Below are 24,907 nucleotides of genomic sequence, written 5' to 3'. Positions count from 1 at the left end.
GATACCGCGGACGCAGCGAGGATTAAAGCATTAGCAAATCGAGGATGAGCTGTCCTTTCGAAAAAAAATGGAGAGGGAAAAACGGAAGCGGAAGTGGCGATAGACGCAGAATGATGGCAGACATTTGATTAGTTTGTTTGGCCTTCCAATTTCCCTCGCGCGCTTTTATTTTTTAAGAGATATGCAATTACGAGATACAAGTTAAACAAACCAGGGGATATTCATAGCAGCCTATGCGATGCGCAGCGATATGCGTTCAACATTTGAACATTTGATTAAAAACGCAAATAGATTTTCAAGCCCACCCCTCCTCCATAATCCCCTATGTGCATAAAAAATTAACCAACAGCGATGCTCAGCGCTAAAAAAGAATGAAAAAAGCTAAAAAAAAAAAAAGAAATATATAAACCGAGGGAAACTGAAAAGCGCGGACATTTTTTAAGGCAAACTCGGAGGACCACCAGCAATTCATCAGAGGAACGACGCTTTTTTGTATCATCCGTGGGCTCAACTCATCTCCCACCTGTAATAAAAATCATAACCGGGAGGCGTGGCACCAGACACCGACGCACATATTGAACTAACGACCAGGTGGGCGGTGGGGTGTTGGGGCACTAAAGAAAAAATGGGGGAGGGCGTTGGAAAAGGGGAGGCCACCGCCCGCATGTCTGTGTAAAAAGGTAAAAACCAATCAAGAGCATCAATAAAAGGCACGTCAATCAGCGTGTGGCAAGGTAGGCTCCAGCCGTTTTCCTCCTCCCCGGAAAAACTGCTGCTCAACAAGCACGAAAAAATCATATTTCCTGGTCCTGGTCCTGGTCCAGGCCAACATGCGTGAGTTTCCCCCTTCGCTTGCCGCCTTTCCCCCTTTCGCCCTTTATCCCATTTGGAATTTTCCCCTTTTTCCAGCTCCTTGTGTGTGTTTTGGCCTTTTGTCTAGCATTGGCAACGCGGTTTTAGTTCAGTCAAGCTGTCATATCGACGCTTTTGCATGCCAGACGATGCCAACCGAGCGGCCTCAGCCTCAGTTTCAGACTCGAAAACTGGAAAACTCGGCATCAGACTCAAACTCGAGCGGCTAAATTCGGGGGCCCGGTTTCTGGCCAAACTCGCTGGCTATCGGCCACAAAATCCCTCCTTTGGACCCCTTCCTGCGGTTATTTGATGGTTACATATCATGATTTTTCAATAAATTCAACGTCCATGCGCCACTTTGCTCATTGAATTTTGAACAGCGATCTCGGCGCAGTTGGGGGCTAAATGCTGGGTACTCGGGCAATGGAGAGGTGGAGCTCAGGCCTAAAGTTGAAAACAAACATTGGAAATGGATGTTGAAGCTGTGCTCGAAGAGCTACCACAACATCGTTCATGAAGGGCTGGCGGATAACTAATCTATGGGGCAAGTGAAGGAAGCCAATCCAATAATCGAATTCAAACAAACCGAACACTACGTTCCTTTCAACTTCTTTAAGCTCGTTTAAGGCCGAGCCCCCCGATTCCCCCAATTAATTATGCCATTCCATTGCCGTGAAACAAAGCATTTCCGTTAATCAATCTCTTCAAAAAACCCCCTGCAAAAAGGGTGTAATAAATAATTTTCTGCTCCTTGTCGCATGTGAAAAGACTGGCAGAGCCCAAGAAGGACTACCCCATGTTATTCTACGTGGCTTTATGGTCATAACCAAGTCTGGCCACCACACTTTACCATTCCTTGGCTTTACTTACGCATTGCTGCATTAATGCGTATGGAAAACAATTTTTTATGTTCTGAACACATTTTTTTAATGAATCCAGTTCGGGGTTGTTGCTGCAGCACACGATGTGCGAGTTGGGTCTGCTGTTTTTGAAAAGAAGTTTCCGAAATTCGCGACTCGCGGAACCTTTCACTTTTCGGTAAGCCGCATTCTGCGTGTCTCACTTGACGCGGCCAAAAAGTGAAAAAAATACGTAAATGGACGTAAAAAATTTATGAAATTTAACAATGAAAAAAGGGTTCAAATGCTGGGCTCTGTACAAAAGCAAGTATCAGATGCACATAAGCTCGAAGCCATTGAAACTCCACGGACTCCAACTTTCCCCTTCTTATGGCGTCTGCTGCCAATTTTATTAATGAAAAGTCAAGTGATTTTCATTCGGCGAGTGGGCGTGGCAGCACACGCACAACTTCCTAAGGGTTGTCGGACCAAAAAAAAACAATTATTTCAGATATTGAATACAAAAAACGGCGCTGGCTAAAATACGTTTGTACAAATTGTTGTCGAATATGAATACTCATATATTTATGTACATATTAATTGGAGGATAGTGAAAGAGTGAGGCTCAAGCACAGTCTTTTGAATATTAAAACCTGCTTCAAAGAATCCCAATAATCGATTAATATTCAAAGGATATTAAGCTTTTTCAGTCAATATTTCGTTTTAATGTTGAATGTATTTTAGTAAAGCCATGCAGAAAAGCACAAAAGTTTCTCCTCTACTTCCCACTGCCACTTTTTCCATGAAGTATCTGAAAATACATTCGTCCACTTTAAATCCCTTTTCACTCCTGCAGATGCGGCTGCAAATCACCTCGAGTAAAAGTGTCAAAACAATACGAAAAACGCACAGGCGCAGTATCCTGTCCCTCCCCACCGCCCTTCCCCCCGCACTCAGACACCTTTCTCACCCAGACACGCACAAAATTTATGCCTATGTACAAGGACTCCAAAGGAGATGAGCCGCACAGGATCCAGAGGCGGAAGAGCACTCGCAGGACTCCAAAAAGGAGCGCACATAAAACGCAGACTGCAGCCAGGAAACGGGAAAACTGCGGAAAAATCAATTTTCTTGCGGTCCCAATTTCCAGCTAAGGGTGGGATGTGTGTGTACTATATATGTATTTTGTGCGTTTTTGGGGGTTGCACACCCACACACACACACCAGCTCACGCACTCCTTGTCACGCACTTGTGCAGCGAATTGTCACCCAGTTTTCGGCCAGAAAAAAACAAATGAACGAAACGAAAGAGAAAGTCGTGAGCGTGAGATGGACGAAAATGTTCCATTCCGTCTTTGAAGTGCAAAAATGCAGCATAATTTTGGGCTAACGCAATTAGGCAATTATGAGGAGCTATGGCTGTGTTTGTGAGAGTGTGTGTGTGTGTGTGTGTGTGAGTATCCTGCAGAGTGTCCTGCGTCTGCTAATTACTCATGCCGCACGCATTTGCCGCGGGGCACTGAGGCGTATACACAATCATTTTCATTGGACGTGCAGTGAATGAGGAGAGCAGCACAAGGGTGCAAAGGAAAGCGCAAAAAACAAGAAAGGATAAGTGGGGGAAGGTCCTTGGGGAGATGGGTACACTTGCAGAAGTGTCTCAGCTAGATTAAAGCTCTTGAAAAGTTCCTAAAAACAAACGAGAAATTTTGAATATAACTCCAACCAAACGCTTTTCCAAGATATTACTTGAATTGCACATTTTCTCTCTACCTCCACTTTTGCCTACTTTCATCCTGTTTTTTTTTTTGTAACAACAAGCCTACAACAAAATGTCATTAAAGTGACTTTTTCCTCTTACCCACAAATGCCCCCAAAAAAGTCACGCACTTGGCAAAAAAAATAGCATTTCCAATGACGTAAGCAACAAAAGTTAAATTCTCCTTTCGCCTGTTATTAAAAAAGTCCTTCAGGACACCAGCATGCCTTCGTGCTGTTGTTGTTGTTTGGCAATTGGGCACAGGCGGCAACAAAATGTTGCAACAAAGTTTTCCCCGAAAAGGCGTGACTCTTTCTTCCAACGGCTTTTCCTCGCCGTTTTCCTGCTCTTGTACATAGGCATCAGGATAAATGTTTTTCTTTTTCCCTTCCCCATTTCCCTTGCAGATTGACGAGGGAGCTGCAGCGTTGGTGAGGAAAATGGGGGGCAAAAAACGGATCCCCGAGGGTGACTATTGAAAATGTGTCAAATTGAGGCAGCAACATTGCGAGCCGAGTCGATTCGACAGGATTGCTTTTGGGCCATTTTCCCTAGGTCTACGCAAAAATACAACAACAATAAAAAAGGAAACAAAAGAAAGGTTTTTCGGACATGACAACAAATTATTTGCTGCTCGAAGAACTTTTCCAAGGCAAAAAACTTTCAGGTGTGAGCTGCGAATACTTTAGCAGAGTGGAACCTTTAATTTGATATACTCTATGAACCAAATAGCTGGCGTGTGATTTGTTACTTAAATCTTTTAATTCTGTTAATACACCACTTTTATCCAGCTCTATCAATCCCAAAAATGCCGTGTTATAGTTTGTTCTCACATTTCCGAACCTGAACGACGAATATCACTACAAAGCAACTTTGTACGAAAACTCCAGGCCACAACACAAACCCGTTCTCCACCCAACTCTTTCCATTATCCTTTCGGGTTTTTGTTTTTTTTTTTTTGCATTTGTTGGGATTTCCTGAACAGGAACTGCAATTAGTTGTGAGGCGGCACACGCGCAGCGCCTGTCACATTGGCAATTTGGACAGCTTACCGCTCGTTGCAACCCCTAACAAAAAACATTCGTGGCGATTGCAACAAAGACGCAACGCTTAATTAACCCCGCTGAAAATTGTTGCAGTTGCACTCGAGGGTTGGGCGCCACGCATCCCAATCGACAGCGAAATCCTTTGATGCAGCAGCAGCTGGGCTGCAGTCAGGGGATTAGGACCAAGGACCAAGGACCAAGGACCAAAAGGACCACAAGAAGCTACCCCTAACACTCCAAAAAAGGGGGTTGTGCATGCACCAAAGGGTCGGGTTCATTATCAGCACGTGCCCGAAGGATGTTTTTCCTCTTTTTCCGGCGCCGAGATTTCAGAAATTGCATTCTTGTTTTGGTTGCAAGCCGAAAAGCGTCCCAAAGGCCCGGAGGAGGTTTCGCTTTTGGTGGTGGCTTCAATTCCCCCCTATTCCATCTGCTCAGATGATGGATCTGGTTTTCATGGTTAATGAAAGCGGGCGGGGGTGGTCTACTAAGTTGGTTAACGCACTTTATTTGCCCGTGACGTTGCATGTCATATGTGCAACTGAGGCATGACTGGCAGAATATTCTGAAGATACTTAATCTCATTGGGTCTTACCACTTACTGAGGGTGGGTATTTAATCCTAGAGGATGAAAGTATTTACCTGCAAAGAAAACAAAGCAAAGCAATCATTAGTTTAGTTAGCTAATGGTTTATTAAGTGCACTTAAAAGTAATTATTTTTATGTGAATATTTCTATAAATAAATATATATTAACCCATCTTTGCACACTACTGCATTCCAATTGTTTCGTCCAATAAGAACAATGCAGATACGAACAATCGATCACGAAGCCACTTCGTGACTGCAAAAAACCAGCCGACGAATTGGAATTCAATGCACGAAGCCGAAAACGCATGCGAAATAAAATTGCAACGAAGCCGAACAAGAGAGCGAATGAGAAGAATGCAACGATCGTGCAACCATCTCGTTCCCACGAAATGAATGCATTCTGATTGGATGCGCGCAAATGGCGAGACTGAGCGGTTCATTTTGCACACCCTAATAAGAGATAAGTTAATTAGAATTTGCTTTCCACTGGAGCACTTATATCTTGGTTTCTTCACCTGTTTGCAGCCAATTTCATATTAGTCACCCACAAATGGACTATCTTACTTTGTCTCTCTGCGCTCGTTTATTGCATAATCCACGCATACACTGGTAGAAATTATAAACAGAACATCATTGGCAAGAACAACAATCACTTTTATTTGCGCTATCTGAGTTCGTATCTGTTGTGCTTTGTTTTTGCCTTATAGCTATTTTATATTTTTATACCACGCACACCGATACAGATACTTTTTCTATATGTATGCATGTCTGCCCTCGTCGCAATTTCCGTAAATTTAACCTACATTTCGGATTGGCTTCATTTTTGTTTTTGGCACAGCAAAATCATTTAGCCAAACAGAACTTGCCCGCTTTAAGAAAAGAAAGCTCTAATAAGTTAGAGGGAACGATAGGGGGTTTATTTCTGATAGATCCCCCTGAAAGTGAATTCTTGTGGGAGTTCTGCTCCTTTAAAAACGTATAATGAAAGGCGCAACCAAATTGAATGCAATAAATATATATGTAGAAAAATATATAATTCCTGTTATTAAGACTACAAAATACCCTATAACAGAGAAAACATGAAATGAAATGAAATTATTTTTAAATTTTATTTTATATCGAACGCTTGGTATCAGTGATCCCCAAATTGAAGACCTAATATTTTAGCCAAGAAAAAACACTTTGCCGCTTTATTGCCTCTCTCTTTCTTTAGTTCCCCATTTCGTGGGCAGCGAAAAAGCAAAGCAAAGCAAACAAGCACCAAAAATTCGCAAATATGAATTCGCATGCACACAGCATGCTATCGCCCTCTCCCTCTAGCACATCTGTGTATGTGCGTTTGTGTGTTTGTGTAGCTTGTTTGTTCTAAGCTAACCCATACAAAGGTAGATCGAAACAAGGTCAAATGCAGTTATTTGCTAAAAAACGAGACAAAAGCGGATCAACTGTTTATTGCTTGCTTTTTTCGCTCTCTTTTTTCGGCTCTTCAGCCTTTTTTGCGCTGCATCTGTGAGCGTGAGTGTGTTTGGCTACTTTTTGATTTATCTTTTCCGTTTTATTTGTGTTTTTGTTTTTGCTGGTTCTGCAGCCTGCGACTGCGCCGCCAGCTTTGCTTGGTTTCTTTTTTTATATTTTTTTTGGCTTTTTTATTCCTTGCCTTGCCTCTTTCAAGGATATTCGGCGCCATTTCTTGTCTTTTGTATTCTGCGCGTGTGAGAACAACAACTTTTGGGTTAGTCAGTCAAAGGAATTCCAGGAATTAGTCGCGCATGCATAAAAGGTGAGAATAATTCTCTGGAGATCTCGGCGAACTCGGATCTGCGCAAATGGGAGAGGAGTGTGTGTGCTAGTGTGTGCTGAAGTGTTTGGCAGTGAATACCAAATTGAGTGAATTGAATAAAATGTGAGTCAATTAAGCAATTAATGCACATAATGTACATACATACACTGTATGTGTATGCATAACGATGGGAAACTATTGCGCTGCGATCACCACGATTATGTGGGAATTACTAGCAAGGAAGTAGAAGAGCGAGCACTAAGCTAAACTCATGCGGAAAGTGACCAACGTTGGGCGCCAGTTTTGTTATGCCCCCTATTGGGCGCCATGTATATTACAAGGCTTGCAATAAGGGTTTGTATAACTTGCGTGTGTATTCTATTTATCCATAAAATCACTTTATGAAAAATTTCAAGGTTGGTAGATCACTTTGTGTGCATTCGCAATGCCAGTCAATAATGATTATTATACAAACACAACACCTGCTTGTTCTGCGAATGATCAAATGCATGATCAAATGATCGAACTGGAAGCCGATTCAAACTCTAGTCTAGTCGGATTCGCGCACTCACAGAACGACAATGCACATACGAATTCAACTAAAATAAAATTCAGCGGGTATTCAGTGTATTCAAGGCGGATCTATGTGTGGAACTGACGTCGAACACCCCCGACGCCACCCGACAAAAGTTCCCTGTCAAACAAATTATTTACTTTGTACGCCAAACCCAGAAAGTCAGCGAAGGAAAAATAAAGAACGCATTTCGGGGCTCCAGCCCTCTCTGTCGCACTCTGGCGCCCATCTCGCTCCCTCTCACGCGGTCTGCATGTGGAGATCTCCACCGACTGGCACAAATATATGGAGAGAACAGCGCATTTGCTGTTATTCATCAGTGACCTTGGTTGCAATCTTTGAGTGTATTTGTTTGCTCGCCAAATTGAGTTTTTTCGCGAATTTTTTTTGGTATTTTTGCTTGCGCATTTCAAGTTTCACGTATGTATAAAAACCGAAAGCAACAACGATTTGTTGCTCTTTGAAGCATTTTAAGTTGAACCAAGAAGCAGATATTTCACTGCGATAAAGTGCAACTGGAAAACAAAAACGGAAGCGAATGAGTTTCGCATTAAACATTAATCATACGCCACATGGGATGGGGTGAGTGGAAACTTACTGCAAAATCAAGTGCAGCTTACTCAAAATATTTTCCCAAACAATTCGCACTATCAAAATTCAAGATAAAAACAAATTGTTCCCTTTGACATTGACGGACACGCGCAACAAAAATTCGCAAGAGCAGAAACTAACAGCACTTTGCGAGTCTTTTTGCATTGAAAGAAAGCCGAGAAGAAAAGGGGAAGCAAAGAGCGGAAAAAATATTTGAAACAGACACAACAACAAACCGCTGGCACTGCACACAAGTGTCCCAATTCCTCGAATCTCGCATTCCACGCTGATTCCACAAAAAAGACGCAATAAAAAAACAGAGGCGGGTAAATAATAATGCTAATACATAATAATAAGAGGCGAGCAAGAGCTGCAAAAAAACGACAAACAGTTAGACCGCAGATACAGATACGAGTGCGAGCGCGGATACAGATACAGAGGCAGATAGGGATACAATGGCAGAGATACAGATACATTTGCCAACTTAGTAGAGCACTTAGCTTGGCCAGTACATTTCGAGACCCCTGGGGTCTTAAATTAAGTTTTGAATTTAGTACTATTTTCTCATTATTTAATTTGACCGCAATTTTGCGGACTTGCATTCTGAATTGTTTATTTATCCCCTTTGGAGAACACTATTTAATCTATTTCCCATTTCCCATTGCTATACATATATTATGTATTTGCTTTATTATGTCACTTTATTCGCTGCTTTATTTATCCGCAATTCATTTGACTTCATCCGATGACGTCGAATTTGTTGCTGGATTTTTGTTTATTTACGGAAGCGTTAGGAATTTGTTATTGTCTTGATTGCCTCTACGATATTTGACATTTAATAATGAATGCATTGGCTGATCTTAATTGATACTGGTTGGATAGATACTTACCTTATACAACATGAAAGGAGAGATACTAAAACTAAACTCAGTGACATAAATCAAGCGCGTGCTGGCTGTTTATTTGTAAATCTAAAAAACTCATATTTTATCCAATTAAACTTGGCCATGCTAAACTAATTAAAAGTCTCTAAATTCAAAATGGAGCTCAACTTTGTGCTCTCTCATTGGCGGTGCAACCGAACTTTTTGCACATGCATTATCCACTTATTCTCTCCGATCCCCAGACTTATATATATGGAAATATATTCGCATGTACTGTCGGTTATTTTTAGCCGCTATTCAGTTGCCGCAACGATTGTTGTCACGATTAACTTTTATCCACCCTTTTTTTTCTTGTTTTGGCGATTATCTCATTAAAACACATTTTGTGTGCATTCAATGTTCTTTTGCGCAGTTAACCCCTCGCGAAATCCCCCTTGCAAAAATACGTGTTATTTCCATCATTTGTTATTGCAGTTTCAGCGCTTCAAAGTCGAACAATACACATACTCGTATATTTTAGCTGACTTTGAGCCAGCTGACATTCACAAGCGGACACAGAAAAAATAATAAAATGCGAGTATCAAATTAATTGCACTATGCTAGCGACTTGATAATTATTACTATTTATTTCTATTTCTCCTCATACATTTAGGGTAAAATATTTTTGAACTCACACATGGAAAGCACCATGATATCCAATAAATGTTAAACAACACAATTTTACACCGGCAGAGTCCATAAAACGTTAAACATTGTCGACGACGGTCTTCGATGTCTTCATTTTCATTTTTCAAGTTCAAGTTCAAGATAAATTTGATTTCATTTCACTTTTTTCGGGTTTTTTTCCCCCGTCCGCTTTTTCTTTTTTTTTTACTTTTTACATGACTCACAGACACAGATACTCAGAGGTTTCTCACACTCTGTGTGTGTGTGTGTGTGTGTGCGTATCTGTGTTTTGCATAAAATTATTTTCATTCACATAAAAAGCGAGTGGAACAAAAGAGAGGAAGAGTTTTCTTTAAATTTATGGATGTTGTCAAAAGATTAACGCTTCCAAGGTCAGAATTTGTGTGCAAAACAGTCGTTACTTGGATCAATATAAAGAAAATAAACGATAAGTCACCAAGATTTCATAGAAAGTGGATAACATCCATACAGCATACAATTTTTGATACTTTTGAGCCAGCATTAATCATATTTCAAAGTAATAATATAAATATCCGAGCAACTTTCATCGAAACCAAGCCCCCGCATTAAAGCCTGTATGTTTTTATCGTGACCATTACACATCGCCCACCGAAATATTGAAATAAATACAAAAGAAAACAACCTTATTAATTTACCCACAAAATGTCAAATGATTATGAAAGCAATTGAAAGCCAGCAAATAATAAACTAAAGACAAACGGGTGAAGAAATTGAATTTCTTTGCACTTCCAGACGCCCACAAGTCGCAACAAAAAGAGGTGACTCTACATTATGTATATTTGTACATATATCTACACAAAGTCACACTCAAATTGTTTCAGACAGCATTTGTCACGACAAAAGGCGAAAAGATACAAAAAAAATACAACGAACGTCGCATGCAATTTAGTGCAAAAAATGTGTTTTGTCCCATGACTTTTACTTTTATTCCAGCTCGTCTACACATTCTGTACATTCTGTACATATTATTCTTTCTGTTCGGTTGCGTGCAACTTGGAGTTGCGACAATCCGCGACTCGAGACTCGGACTGGGTCGGAATAGCGAAATGGGAGTCGGATTGCCAATGGGAGTAGTGGGGGCTGTCTGGGGTTAAAGTCGCGGCCAAAACGAAAACGAAAGTTATGACATTTTGGCAGCCAAGTCGAAAGTGTTTAGTGTAGCTGTGTGGGTGGCACACTGCCCCCGAACGCACCTTTCTTTTCCCTTTTGCAGGTGGATTGTCTTGAGATTCGTATCTGCAAATTGCAGGTGACATAACCAAAATTCAATTTGGAAGATGTTTCACTACCGAATCTTTCGTAGATGTATGTACTTCTTCATTTACTAAAACCTCTTCAGTTTTAATTTCTCTACCTCCAAGGTTGGTTTTCAATTCTGCGTGCATTCAGCTATTCAGTTCTATCTATTTTTTCCATTCTATTGCTGATTTATTGCTTTTTTCTTAGCTACCGACCTTTTTTGCCCATTTTTCATCGGTCAGTGCAGCAAATCACACAAATTAACTAGAGAAAACTGCCGCAGGACAACATAGAAGTCCTAATGAAAAATTGTCGGCGCAAAAAAAAAGGAGATAAGAAATTTCATTTGAGTTCAAGTTGTGCGGAGGCCCAGAAAACAAAAAACTCGGCAAAAAAGGAGCAAAATAAACCCCAACAGCCATTGACAAGGATGATGTCCCGGCAATAAATTGCTCAAATACAGAAAACGGAGGGATGGTTAGCAAAATGCAGGCAAATTATAGCCACAACCGGGCTGAATGTGTCAAGCCAAGAAACTTTGGCCGTAGTAAAATGGTGAAAACAGAGAAATACTATGAAATACTACAGCGGAAAATGGTAGTGGTGGGTGGATGGGGGAGGGGTTGGCTGGTAGTGCAGGCTGAAATGAATTTTCACTCATTTCCTTATCGTCTGTGATTTCCTTGCCAGACTTTTCGGCCAGACGCAGACAAGCCAAATGAATTCTCTCTATGCAGGCAAACACATCATACAACACACACCACACACAGCACACCACCCCCGAAACCCGTTTGCGCCCGCCCCCCTCACCGCCCCCTTTTCCACCCGCTGTCTGTCGCATTGTCTGCAGGCGGCGCACAAAAAATGCATTCTGTTGCCTGGAAAAAAGTTTTCCCCGGACGGAATGAAAGAGGAGCAGCCGAACGAGAAACGGAGGCAAAAAAGTAAAATCAATGAGCAACAACATTGCACGAGGGTTGTATACCCTGCAACGTCATCATCATCACACCAACACCACCACCACCAACATCATCATCATCATGAACATCATCGTGATCATCATCATCGCGTTGTTGACGATGGGGCAGCATCAGGAGCTCGGGCTGTCATCATTATGAAACATACAACAACCCTCGACTGCAGCACACTTGGCCCAAAAAGGGGGGTGTGCAACCCCCAAGCAAAGTGCAGAGCACACAAAAGCCCCCTCCCTTTCACCCACTCTCTCTCTCTCTCTCTCTCTCTCGCCGACTCTGTCGCCCCAGCTCTCTCTCTCTCTCTCTCTCTCTCCCTCTGCTGTGCTGCTCCTTCCCTCGCCTGCAGGAGCTCACAAAAAAGGAGCAGCACGAACTTTCACTTTTTTGCACGAGAACGGAGGAAATCCAAAGGGGGAGCATGGGGCGCCGTCATGCGGCATTTCATTTATAGTCGGTTAGTGCAATGCGCCAAAAAGCAGACAACACATATGTACATATAAGCCATAAAGCAGAGACGGAGCGCAAGAAAGAGTAGGCAAATCGTGGGCAGAAAGAGACGGCGACAGCCGGAGCGAGGGAGAAGGAGGGAGCAACTGCAGTTGCAACCCTTTTTCAGCGCGATGCAGCAATAATTCTCGAACAACAAATGGGAAAAAGTCGAAAATAAAGAACTTGTTTCTAGCCAAAATGCAAGTCTGCAGAAGCGAAACTTTGGAAAAGCGAGAAGGAAAATGTGAGTGTGGTGGGGTCGGTCGGTGGGTGGTGAGTGGTGGGTGGTGGGAAAAGTGCCGCAGAGGGTTGGAACAAACTCCGGAGCTTGGGAAAACTTTTGCAGCTGACTTTGGCAATTTCCATTGCAGGCTACGTGCACGAGTGTAGATAAAAATATTTTAATTTATTTCACATTCGACGATTGCAGTTCGGAGTGAGCGAGACGGAGCGCCAGAGTGAGTGAGGCGAATGGAGAGCGAGATGGGGAGAGTGAGAAGGTAAGGGAGGCAGACTATCACCACCCCCTTTTTGCATACACACTGCACATTGGCTTTTTCAGCGAGCGGCTTTCCCTCGCTTTCCCCTGCTTTTCCACTACATCGCTACACATATGCTGTCGAGTCTGGGTTTTCCCATTTTCATTTCCTTTCCTTTCCTTTTTTGCCTGCATTTGTCGCATGCAGCTTTTCCAACACCCCCTTCGCCCACTCGTTTTTCATTTTATTTATCTTGATAAAAGGTTTTAGTTTTCCGTCTGTGCGATCCATCAATAGTTTTTCAGACTAAAGGGTTTTTCTGTTTCGAGTATTCTGGCAAACGTATTGAATTGTAAGGGATATCAATAGGTTTGATTGAGTGAATAGCAGTTTTGACCGCTTCAATGCACCAAATGCAGCTGCATTGAAGAGGATATAAACATACTGAAATTCATTTATTTATCCCAATTAAGGTAATTATACTTTTATCGAAGAGATAATGAAATGCATAAGAAACTGCTCTTATTAAAGAAATTTGAAATACAACTTGAAATAAAAAGCGCAGCCTTTGCCTCTTCATCTCTCATCAAAATGAATATGCATTCCCATTCGAAATTCCATTTGTGAAATAAATCCCCTTTGGCAAAGATAAAACGCAAATAGAGTTTAGTTTTGCCATAGATAAAAATACAGACTGACATGTGGATTTTCCATTTAGATTTTCATTCACGCTTGACGGCACTTTTCTGTGGGCTCAGCCCCACCAACTGCAATTTAATCCCCGAAAGGCAAAATTCGGAATTCCCCCATTGCATTGATGATTTATTTATGCAGCAGAGCAAACACAAAGGGTAAAAATTGATTTCTGCATACTGCAAATTTATCGCTAAAAAATGTATTTATCAACAAAACTTTGGCGCAACTGGCAAAGCAAACAAAGTGCCCCTCCCCTCCCGTCGTATTTTCCCCGGTGGTCCGAAAAGTATTAATGGAATATTGCCGAAAATTCTGCAGAAAAGCGCATGCAAGCAAACAGACACAAGCAAAAACATCCTTTACCCACACTCAAGCACATGTAAACTGAGAAAAGCGGCAAACAAAAACTTTCAAAGGGGAAATACAACACCAAAAAATGGGAATTAAGTCATGCTCCTTTTATTATTTTATGCTGCTGCTGCAGTTTGCTGATTGTTTATCTCACGAGGGGAGGGAAAGCGGGAAAGGGGCGTGGAACTGCAGTATTTTCCGCCACGCCCCAAATCCAGAGGAAATGAAGTTTTGAGCCAACACACACACACGTGCACGGAGTGGGTTGGAAAAGCGTTGAAAAATCGAAATTACATTAGAGCAGGAGCAAGAACGGAAATGGACAAAAAGTGTGCATAGGCAGAGGTGGAATATATGTATATGTATATAGTCAGATGGACCCGGGAGATAAATTCGCAGAGAGAAAGGTCGAAACAGGCAGATTAATGAATGGCCAATGTCCATGGAAACGGCTAAAACAAAATGGAAACTGAGAAAAAACCAAACATACAACTGCAGAGTGCAAATGAAAAGCATTTGGATTTGCAAATCCCAGGCAGTGATTGAAAAGCTGCAGGACAAAAAGTGCAGTTTACATAAAATCACTCTTCGATTTCGTGAGATTCTTAACATTAACTCAGTTCTGAGCAGGATACATAAATCAAGACCACACCATTTTACAATTTTCGCCTAGAGGAATGCAACGAGAATTCTCAACAAAACCAGCATTTAAAACATTCTCCATAAACAATTTGCAAAAGTTTTCCTAGCCACTTGCAGCGCCAGTTTTCCGACCCCAAGAGTGGAGTGGAGTGGGTGGTTCCGAGTGGCTGCAGTGGTGCAAAAGGGGTGGTGGCGGGTGGTGGGTGCTGCAAAATGGGAAAACCCAACAAACGGAGGCTCGGACTAGGGTCGTGTCTAAATTAAACTTCATCATCGCCCCGGCAGAAAACAAAAGGAAAAGCCGGTTTGGGTCGGGAGTTTGGTTTGGGAATTTTTGTAAAAATTGCATAGCTTTCCCACTTTATATGTAGCGTAGTGCCTTCTCTTTCGCTTTTACGCTAGCGTGAACTGCAGAAATTGGCAGCAAAAATATAAAATGGGAAAGGCGCAAAAAAAGAAATCAGAAATTATTGTAGATTGCAGAGGTCCTGGTCCTGGAGCTCTAGGTCCTGCCACCCAAAGTCTGACCAGCATGCAACCACCCAAAAAGTGGGAGGCTCCTGCCACCCAGTGGGTGGTGGGCGATGGGCTGTGGACTGTGGGCTGGCTAAAAAGAGAGCAAGTGAAGTGCATAAATGGATTTTATAACGTTCCCAGAGCCTGGGCTAAAGTAAATTTATGCTTTTTAATGCAATTGCAGGACGAGCAGACCGTAAGTGGGTGGTGTTGCAAGGATGGTGGGTGGTGGGCCCGCCATGCTCCGTTGGTCCGGGCTAAAAGCATTCGACCGGTTGAGCTCCTCGTTTCTGGCCACCCAGAAATAATACAAAAAATTAAGGGAGAAAAAGAGAGCTGGTATGCCCCCTTTCTGCAAATGGTTGCAACGCTCGGATGTCGTCGACTACGTCGCCATCGGCCAGACAAAGTGACATTTGTCGTTAATTGCAAAATTTATGGTCAGGAATCCCGGAGAAAGGCTGGACGGGCGGTGGGTGAGGAAAACCCCGGCAAATGGAAAATGCCTCAAGGGGTGCTGGACTTGAATGCAAAACAAATGCGACAGAAAAACTAAGTGAGCCATGGAAATGAGGAATTTTTTATGCAATTACTTCGTGGGAGCAACTTACGTTACGCTATACACAACGGCCTAATTAGTTCGAACAAAGACACCAGTGCTTACCTGCAAAAAATAGAGAAAACATTTGATTAAAGTACAAATTAATTAGGCAAAAATAAGACAAACTGCAGTCAAGTTACTAAAGATATTTTATTTAAAACTTAAAGGTTGAAAAAATATCTAGCATACTATTCAAAGATCCAGATACATTGTAGTTCTGACTTGTATGTTAATTTAATCGCTTTGTATTTTCTTCTGTCAATCAAAAAATGAGTGCAGTGCAACTAGGAGCGCCCATAGCAACAGTTTTTTCTACATACACTTGTAATGAACCCGGTCTATCCAACCAGTGGAAAAAAGCTAAAAAGAAAATAATAAAGAGCTGGAGAAACCATCACATGCGACGTTGCCCTGGCTGCATTTCGCCTTAATTAGTGTGGGTAACTAGGTGGCCCGTCGGTTGTGATGGTCCCAACACCTCGACCCTAAGCCCCACCACACCCCCCTCCTCCACTCACCTCTTTTTTGGGGCTGTCTATCAGCCGTGCAGCCATGTGTGCAGTTAACCCTTTTGGGCCCATCCACTGACATCGAGTGCACTTCAAAGTAGCAATTCAATTTCATGGTTGCGCCCCTTCTTTACGGCTCACAAAAACGAAGAAGAAAAAACTACTCTTTTTCGTGGCTTGTTCCTGTGTAAATCACGTCCATAAAAATGTTGCACTCGAGTTGGTGCATTTTAATTAGACTTAGGAAAGAAAAACCCAAAAATAAAGAGACTCCACGCTGCAGGCGGTCGACCTTAAATGTGTCTTATCAGCGGTCATCGCAACGCAAATGAAACACCTTGCACAAGAGCCGAGGGAACGAGAATCACCCACGCATAACGCCGAATGAAAATAGCCCCGAAAAGTCTGAGAAAATCCATAAATTAAGCTTGGCTACAACATCATCAGCGGATGGGCAAGTGCAAGACTTGCGCAAATGCATTGTTACAGTGCTGGAGGAGATTCGAGTAGGGTAACCCCACACAAATCCCAAAAGTGTGACTTGCACCACATAGTACATCATATATGTATGATTCAACGAAGCGTATGCCGAAAGACAATGTCATAGTCCTAATATGCAACTATATGCTTTTTGGGGTGGAATTCCTGCTTGACTGCACTTTATAGACCGTTCAAGCGGTTGCAATGTTGCATCCCCAGTTTCCCATGGGAATCTTGAGTTTGGCATCACTTCTATTGGGATACAAAGTTTTTATTTATATTTAAGTAGCTTGTACTGTGCAATTTCTTATATTTTAATTGATCCATTTATCAATTCTGACACTCCAAGTTCGTCGCATTGCAACCTGTTCGAAATTACCCACTTGACAACGAATTTCCCATGGAGCCAAGTGCATCATCAAGACCATCCAAAGTTCTGCATATCAAACGAACCAGAAAAAGCCAAAGAAGCAACAAAGAAGGAACAAAAAAAACACGTAAAAAAAGTTAACCACAAGAATGGGGAGGAAGAAAGAACGCCCTCGAAGGGCTCTAACGGTAAATGCTGCATATGTGTTCCCTATCCCTCTTCTCTCTCTAGCGTTCTCCCTCTTTGGTAACCCTTTTTTCGCCTTCTTTGTTCCGTCTTCCACTTGAGTTCGCTTTGTTTTAACGGAAGCTGGCGCTGTTGTTGTTTTTATGCTTTTTAATTTCCTTAACCATGTTCTTTTGTGCTTTTTGTTCCACTTCTCGCTTTTTCCACCGCCGAGTGCGCTCTTCAAGATTCTTTGGAGAAAGGGAGACGACATGGGGGATGGGGGAAACACGGAACGAGGAGGAAGTGGAAGCATCGAAGGTGGAAACGCATCTAAACCAATGTCGCTTGTGGGGAAAAAATGTCAAGTTTATCAACAAACAAACGTCTCGTGTGGCTAAGAAGTTACAGATTTTCCAGATTGCGGCAATTTGAGGGTATTATGTACGGTTGCATGTGCCTTTGAGTGTTTCTTTGGAGTGTTTGCGTGTATAATACTTGACATAATTAGCTGTTATTAAAAGGAAATTGGGGGACCAACGGTTCTCCAATTAAATAATCATTTTCGTTCCGTTCTTTCGGATATGGGATACGACGAGCGTCAGAAAGAGATGCAAAGTGTGTCACTGTTGCATTTCATTGCAGCTTGGTGGTCAGTGAGAAAGGGGTATATGGTTAAGCGATCATTGTGGTAAGATCAACTTCGGCTTGGAGCTTCTATGGTCGGAGGAGGAAGTGTTTAAGTTTAAATGAATCAAAAATCTATTTGGGAAGTTGGTTATTAAATGCAAATGTAACTTCATTGTATAAGAGATAGGTAAGATCCTAAGTGGATTGAAAAACACGTTTGTATATGTGATCATTAGATGGATAAATTGAAATACGTTTTTTTCCAAGAATTCATTGCCTTGATCCCCAATCTATCTGAATCTTGAACTGATCATCGCAATGAAAAGCTCTTGCCTCGATGTGCGTGGCGCCTACAAAAGCTCATAGAGTGCGTGGGAAAGCTCCCAAACTGTGACCATCTCCCTCGCTCTCATTGCATTGGCCTAGGCCTACGAACTGCGTGTTTTTGTTGCTGTTTGGCGAGACCATTTTTAGACTTCCTCGTTTAGTTGTTGGATTTGCAGTGGAGCTTTCTTGATTTCATGAATATTTTCGGTTCGCTGGGCTACTAGAGTCTGATATTTATTGCGCGTGAATGTCATTCGTGAGGCGGGAAAGCTCTACGCACTGCAAAAGTATGCATGTATGTATGGGTGTTTTTGGGTTTTTCATGGTGTGCGTATACGCACATTTTTAATTATGCTGTCAGCTCAAGGTTTTTTCTATCGCTGCTGCTGTTTTATTTTGTTTTTTCGTAGTTTTATTTTTTTGTTGCTGTGCAGGCTGCCCCTTACGCACTTTGAGCCAATTAAATTGTAGGCCACGCCATATTTTTGTTTTTTATTACTTTTTCTGTTTTTTTTTTTTTTTGGATGCGACTTGTGAATTTTTTTGCGCTGCGCTCACCGAAAGAGGGAGAGAGACGGGTAGCATGGGGTAAGCGAGACGGAAGGGGAACGGCAAGTGTGTGTAGGTCTATGTATTCACTTCTTCGTTGCTTGTACATAGCACAAACTGCCATTTGGCAGTGCTTTTTACAATTTTGTCTATGTTTTGTTGCTTTTTATTTATTTGTTGCGTGCGCCCTTCTGCAAGTTTCGCTGTATGTGTGTGCATGTGTGGTTGTGTGATCGCTTTTTGTGTGCGCTCAATCTGTTTTGGGAATTATCAGCATTTGGTTCTGGGTTGTGATGTAATAGCCTCTAAATCGACATATTTGTCTGCCTGCAACTCAATTTCATTTTTTTATATGGAATTTGTATTAGAGAAGCAAAGACTTTATACAATTCCAATGAAGAGGGGCAAAAAAATTAAGAAAAAAATGTCAAATTCTATTTCCGCAAATTGTTAAAACTAGCTGTTGTTGTCATCCATGTAAAATACATATGCCACTTTTATGACTCCCACACAAACACTGAAAAAAAGGCCACGAAACTTTAGACATTCCAACTGTTCAATGCAGATAAAGCAAAGCCCAAGAAGGCGGAAAAGGGAGGGGTATAGGGTGCGAGGGAGAGGCAGTTAGAAATGCGTTTTCTATTTGTGCAAACTATTGCGGCGGCCATACTCACACACAGATACGCACACACACACAGATGAAGGTAACACCCACACACAGACGTCGCTTGCATGCAAAAGTTTCGTTTTTTATGGCGTGTGGCGAAGTGGAGCAAAAGGCAACTGGCAATTAGCAACTGGGGAATGGTCAGAAAAAACCTCTAAAACTAGCGAAAAAACACGAATTGACTTTGCCAAACCCTAGTAAACATTGCACATACAGCAGTGGTCACATAAGTGGTTCCAATAGATCTAATATTAGCCAATGATTTCAAATAATCCAATGTACTTGTAATGTTATTTATCCAATGTTCAAACTTAAAATGTTAAATTTGAATTTTTTAATGTTTTCAATGTTTTTTGAAAGAGAAGTACAACCTATTGCCTCTGCTGTAGTTCCAAAAAAAGTGTACGCTCTTCATATAGGCCTATACTCTCTCTCTCTCTCTTTCTCTCTAAACTTTTTTCTCCATGAATGGTCGGCATTTAAGTGCCGTGGAAACGCAGAAGGCAAAATGTCACTTCCACTGACACTGACAGGTTTCCGGGGTCCACCACGCCCCTCGCCGCCCTATTTTTAGCCCTACCTTCTGCCAAATTTTGCAGACCGAAAAACTACTCACTTTTTTTGATAAGCCTTATATGAGATCATAAAAGCGATTAATTCATAGATATGAATTTTTATGGTCAAGTCTCGTGTAAGTTGAATTTTTTTCTTATTCCCCAACCCTAATTATCTACTTCAGCAGCCCTTGAATGAGAAGTACGTACGTGTCTGGTCATATTGGTTCATGAAATCATAAAATAATCTCCGCCCAACAACTGGCAATATTTGAGTAAAACTTAGGGGATTTGCAAGCATAGATTGACATAGGATTTCGGCTATAAAAGATCCCATTTCGCTTAAAGAGTTATTAATAAGAGTTTTTTTAACATTATATATGAATGCTTTAACTTTCAGTTAGGCTTCTGTGGAGCATCTCAAATGCATTTTGGCCCTTTTAGTTGACCGTCTTCTCTGCTTTTTCGGCACCCCTCGAAATTCTGGCCTATAACCAATGTGGCTCGGTTTCGCCTTCTTGGTAATCGGGCGCATTAAAATTCAGGCAACTGCAGTGGCAAGTCATAAAATTGAAACCATTTGGTAGAAGAACCGAAATGCGTTGGTCTGGGCGGGGAATGAGGGGGCCCTGGGAGCATATCATGGGCACTTTGCGCAAGTGCCGACAACAAGAGCAAATAAAAGGAAAACAATGAAGTCGGTTGCATTGCGTCAGTTACAACATGGCCAAGACACGGAGAAGAAGGGGGAGAAGAGGGAGAGCCGCGCAGTCTGCTCCAAAGGCAAGTTATTCTTAGAAAAAAAGCCAACTATTGTGCAAATGCACGTGAGACGGCGATGAAAATGGAAAAGAGCGCACTTCCAACAGGGGAAAATGCAGCAGACGAAAACTAAGACAAAAGCGCCATGGAAAACTCTGCACAGAAAAAAATAATGAGTCTTATATTACAGATTTAAAGAAATTTACTCAACAAGTATGACGAAATAATTATTATTATTTTAGCAGTTTGTAATATTTTCTATGGCTAAGTATCTACAGTTCCCTCAGGCTTTATCTGCGAGAGAGTATCTTGTAGATATTTTGTATCTATAAGATTCTTTCGTTTCTTTAGAAATATTTATTTTAAAATGCTTTGGAACTTCTTAAGTGAGGTTACATGAAATGAAATGTTTGTTAATTATGTATTTAAATGTCAAAATTGTTTTAGGTGTAAAAGCTTGAAGCAAAACATACTAGAAAAAAAACTGTTGTGCATTTAATTAAATGCGGAAGACCCCGCACAACAACAACACAAAAACTTAAACAAAAACTACAATTTCAAGCGCACGCAATGCAAGACCAACCCCAACGCGTGCGAGCGGGACGGGGCGAGTGCGAGAGGAGCGAGAGTGAGCGAGAGGGGCGAGAGCGGTACAAAGAAGTACACAACGCACAAAATTTGGAACACGCTGCGTTTGCTAAGTAGGTCAAAGTGGCAGCGGCGCCGGCAGCGCAGTCGAAAAATATTGCGTGTCAACTGCGACGCATTTTTTTGTTGTGCAGCGGCAAGAAGCAGAAGTAATATATTTTTAATTTATGCACAACCCCAAAAAGTATCTACACCCCTTTTCCTGCGTGTGTGTGTGCAGATACACATGTAAAAGTGACAAGCAAGCAACTTTTGCTTTTTTTCTCTGTATTAATATGCAACGCCAAGTTTTGAGTGTCATAAATCATACACAAAGTGCGTAGACAATTTTTCTCTTGACCAAAAAATGTTTTCCTTACTTTTTGCATAAATTATAATTGTAATTAGAGGCGGAGCTTGCTTTTTTCTTTTTTTTTTTTTTTGGAGCGGTAATTGTTTGCAAATGTTTGTGGACACTTTCTAAAAAAACATTTTTCATTTTACACACTTTTTTGTGCGTGGGGAAACTTGAAGGGCCATTAAGAAATGCGGAGAGATATGTGAAAAAAATTACAACTTTTGGATTTTGCATTTGTAACATACTATATAACATTAAAACTTACCTTAATATTCAATTGCAAATTTACGCATTAATCCAAATCCAGAATCTTCAGTTGCAAAACCTTTTCACAAGTGGTAATTTTGAATTTATAAGTTTTTTCTTTTTTAGTTTATCTCACTTCACTCTTTCACTTATGCCAAATGTTCTAGTTCTTTTTGTTTTCAGTTTGGTTGCTAATTAGTTAAGATATATACTCGAGTTGTTTTTTGTTATCAAAAATTGTTTACCAAATATTCTCCGATATAATTTGTAAGCATAGATATATGTATAGGTATATATTTTATAAATACATGTATTACGATTGGTAATTTTTAATTTATTCTTGATTTACTTTGTTAAATGATTTTGCTTTGCTTTTATCGAAACGAAATTTTTATGCAAACTAACACACACGTTTTATCTGCTGCTTCTTTTTTAGCGGTTGCTTTTACTGTAGTGATCACTGTAGTAGTTGCTATGGCTGCGCTGTTGTTGTTGTTGCTGTTGTTGCTGTTGTGTTGCTGTGTTTAGTATTGCGAATGTCCGAACCAATAATTTTGAAGAGTTTACCAATTTGGTGGCTTAAATTTTTGCGGTTTTCTGCGTTTGTTCTAAAAAGATTTCCCTCGGCTTTTCAACTGATTTTGGGCTGGTTTTTGCTGACGGTTTTGGTTTTCCTTTTGTTGCTTTAAAAATTTACATTGATTTTATTAGATTTTCATCTTAGTTGCAAAACATTTTCACGTGTGGACGTTTTGAGATAATTACAATTTGTGTATTTTATATGATGTTTTTGTTGCCAAAAATCGTTTTTTGTTGATTTATTTTTGTGTTTATTTTGTGTTTAATTCAAGACCAAAACTTATGTTGCCAATTTTAGAATTTTGCGTTGATTTTCGAAATGTTTTTGTTGTTCAGTTCATTTTTATGTTGATTTGTTGCAATTTCGCGAAATTTGTTTCAATTGAATTGATTTCATATATTTAGATGGTTAAATGTTCTTGATTCGCATTTTGTAGCATTCGCCGGTTTTGTGGTCGTTGAATGTTTTTCTTGACGTTCCTAAAATTTGCTCGTTGAGACATTTTCACAGTGACATTTGGCTGCAAATATATAAGCGGTTGGAAAATGGTTATTAAAAAATGTGGAAGTGGAATGCGGATGGTTGAAACTGAAACTTATTCAGGAATAGTGTGACATTTTGATGTACATATTCATTTTCTATTTTATATTGTATGCATGTAAGTATTTTGTCACAGTTGCTCCGAATAAATTTGATTTCATTTGTAGCCAGACTGTCTGGTTTCTTATCAGCCCGAGTTCTTGTAAGTGGAATTGGATTAATGATTTTATTATCGCAGAATTCCCACTTTTGGGAACATAATTCCCACTTTGCTTCTGGCAAATGTCTTTTATTCTACTCAAGAATACTTTATATGCCGTTGGGATTTTTGATATTGTGGGGAAGGGGAAACATGTGGGATTATTTGAGCAGTCATATTGTCACATTTTTTTTTAAGAACTTTAATTTTAAAACTCTTTTTAAGCAGTTTTCACATTTTGTAGGGTATTTCGGTAGCTGTTCAACACTTGGTCACCGTTATTCTACACTTTTGTCTCGCTTTTTGAACAAGTGTCCTGGGGATTAATTGCATTTCTCTTTCATCCTTGCACTTCTTGCACTTTCCTCTATTCTCCCTTAATTGCTCTTTCGTACACACACACACACACACACATACACTGGCACTCCAAACACACAGTGCAAAAAAGGGGTTCAGTTCACTGGGATTGCGCCTTGTTTATTTTCAGGGGGAGGTGGATAACGGGGAGGGTTGTTTATTGTTCCGTGTTCTGCTCGCTGTTGTTGTTGTAGTTGCTTACTGCTCTTGCTTATTTTTCTATTGTTGTTGCTTGATTAAAAATGCAGACGTTTTGGTTATGCATAAAAGTCTTTGCTTCACTTTTTCTCAGTTTGCCTTTGCTTTTCGCTTCTTTTTATGCTGCGCTTTGTACCGTTTGAAATTCGAGTTGCAAACACACACACAAACACGCACGCACACCCCAGAATTTAATGTGTGCGGTAAAAGCAAGTACACACGCACAATTGCAAGGGCATTAGTTGTATGTACATTTTGGTTTATGTCACTTTATTAGAGTTTTGAAATATGCCTCGCACTTCAGAGTGATAGATTTTCACTCAAAATTACCTTTGAATCACTGGGCGAACAGCCGTTTTGCAACACTCAATTCACGACGCACACACGCACTCTTGACACACACATGCACACTGGACAGTTAGTTTGTGCATTTGCTTTGCTTATCGACGAAACACAAACAAAACGTAAATAATAATTAAAAGTGTTCAATGCCGCAAACTTTTAGCACTTTTCGCTTTTTGCACTTCATCCGCTGCAGTTCTTCCAGTTCGAAAATGTAGAGAATAACTGTTTTCCAAGCGGTTTCGAATACGTGCTTCCTCGTTTCTAAATTTACGTGTAAAACTTGAGTTGCCTGCAGTTGCCAGGGCTGAAATCCTGCTGCGCGAGCGACGAGGCGATGCGAATTTGCGACTGCGAATGCGAATGCACAAACGCTGCTGCTGCTGCTTTTCGAGCTGCGAGCACCACCGAAACCTAGGGCCGAATAGACGAGCGACGTGCTACAAAATTTCGTTTATGGCCTATCAGCCGGCGGGCAGCGACGCCGACAGCGACCGCGACGCTGGCCGAGGCAGCGGTGCCGAAGCGCAAAGTCAAGCCACCACCACCACCAACACATGCAAGCCGAGCAAAGCAAAAGCAACAGTCGGCGAGCGCAGAGCGCAGAGAGAGCCAGCGCCAAAACGCAGCAAAGCGCAGCAGTGGGCCTGAAGCGGCGAATAGTTCGGAGTTTGGATATATTCAAAATATGGAAATGATGGATGTTCATGCATAACTTTATCCTAAACATCTATGTATAGGAATAATTTGTTCTTAAAGAAACTATAAAAAGCTAATATACAAGGCTTATCTTTAAGGTCAAACAAATAATTTTGATATTCCATTTGATAT

General features: G+C 41.1%; 1 protein-coding gene across 1 annotated transcript in view; it reads right to left on the bottom strand.

Moving 5' to 3' along the window:
- Window positions 1-24,633, bottom strand: part of LOC6542255 (zinc finger protein chinmo) — a 39,339-nt gene extending 14,706 nt beyond the window's left edge. The window contains exons 1-2 of the mRNA XM_001968269.3: window positions 24,065-24,633; window positions 21,880-22,960 (exon numbers count right to left, since the gene is read on the bottom strand). The gene's annotated coding sequence lies outside the window, so the exon portion shown is untranslated. The remainder of the gene's footprint in view (window positions 1-21,879; window positions 22,961-24,064) is intronic.
- Window positions 24,634-24,907: the final 274 nt, after the last annotated feature.

Source organism: Drosophila erecta, unplaced genomic scaffold (assembly GCF_003286155.1).
Source record: "Drosophila erecta strain 14021-0224.00,06,07 unplaced genomic scaffold, DereRS2 tig00000055-arrow-pilon, whole genome shotgun sequence".
Taxonomy (NCBI): Eukaryota; Metazoa; Arthropoda; class Insecta; order Diptera; family Drosophilidae; genus Drosophila; species Drosophila erecta.
The sequence above is the reverse complement of the archived record's forward strand: the minus strand, read 5'-3'. Positions and strand labels throughout refer to the sequence as shown.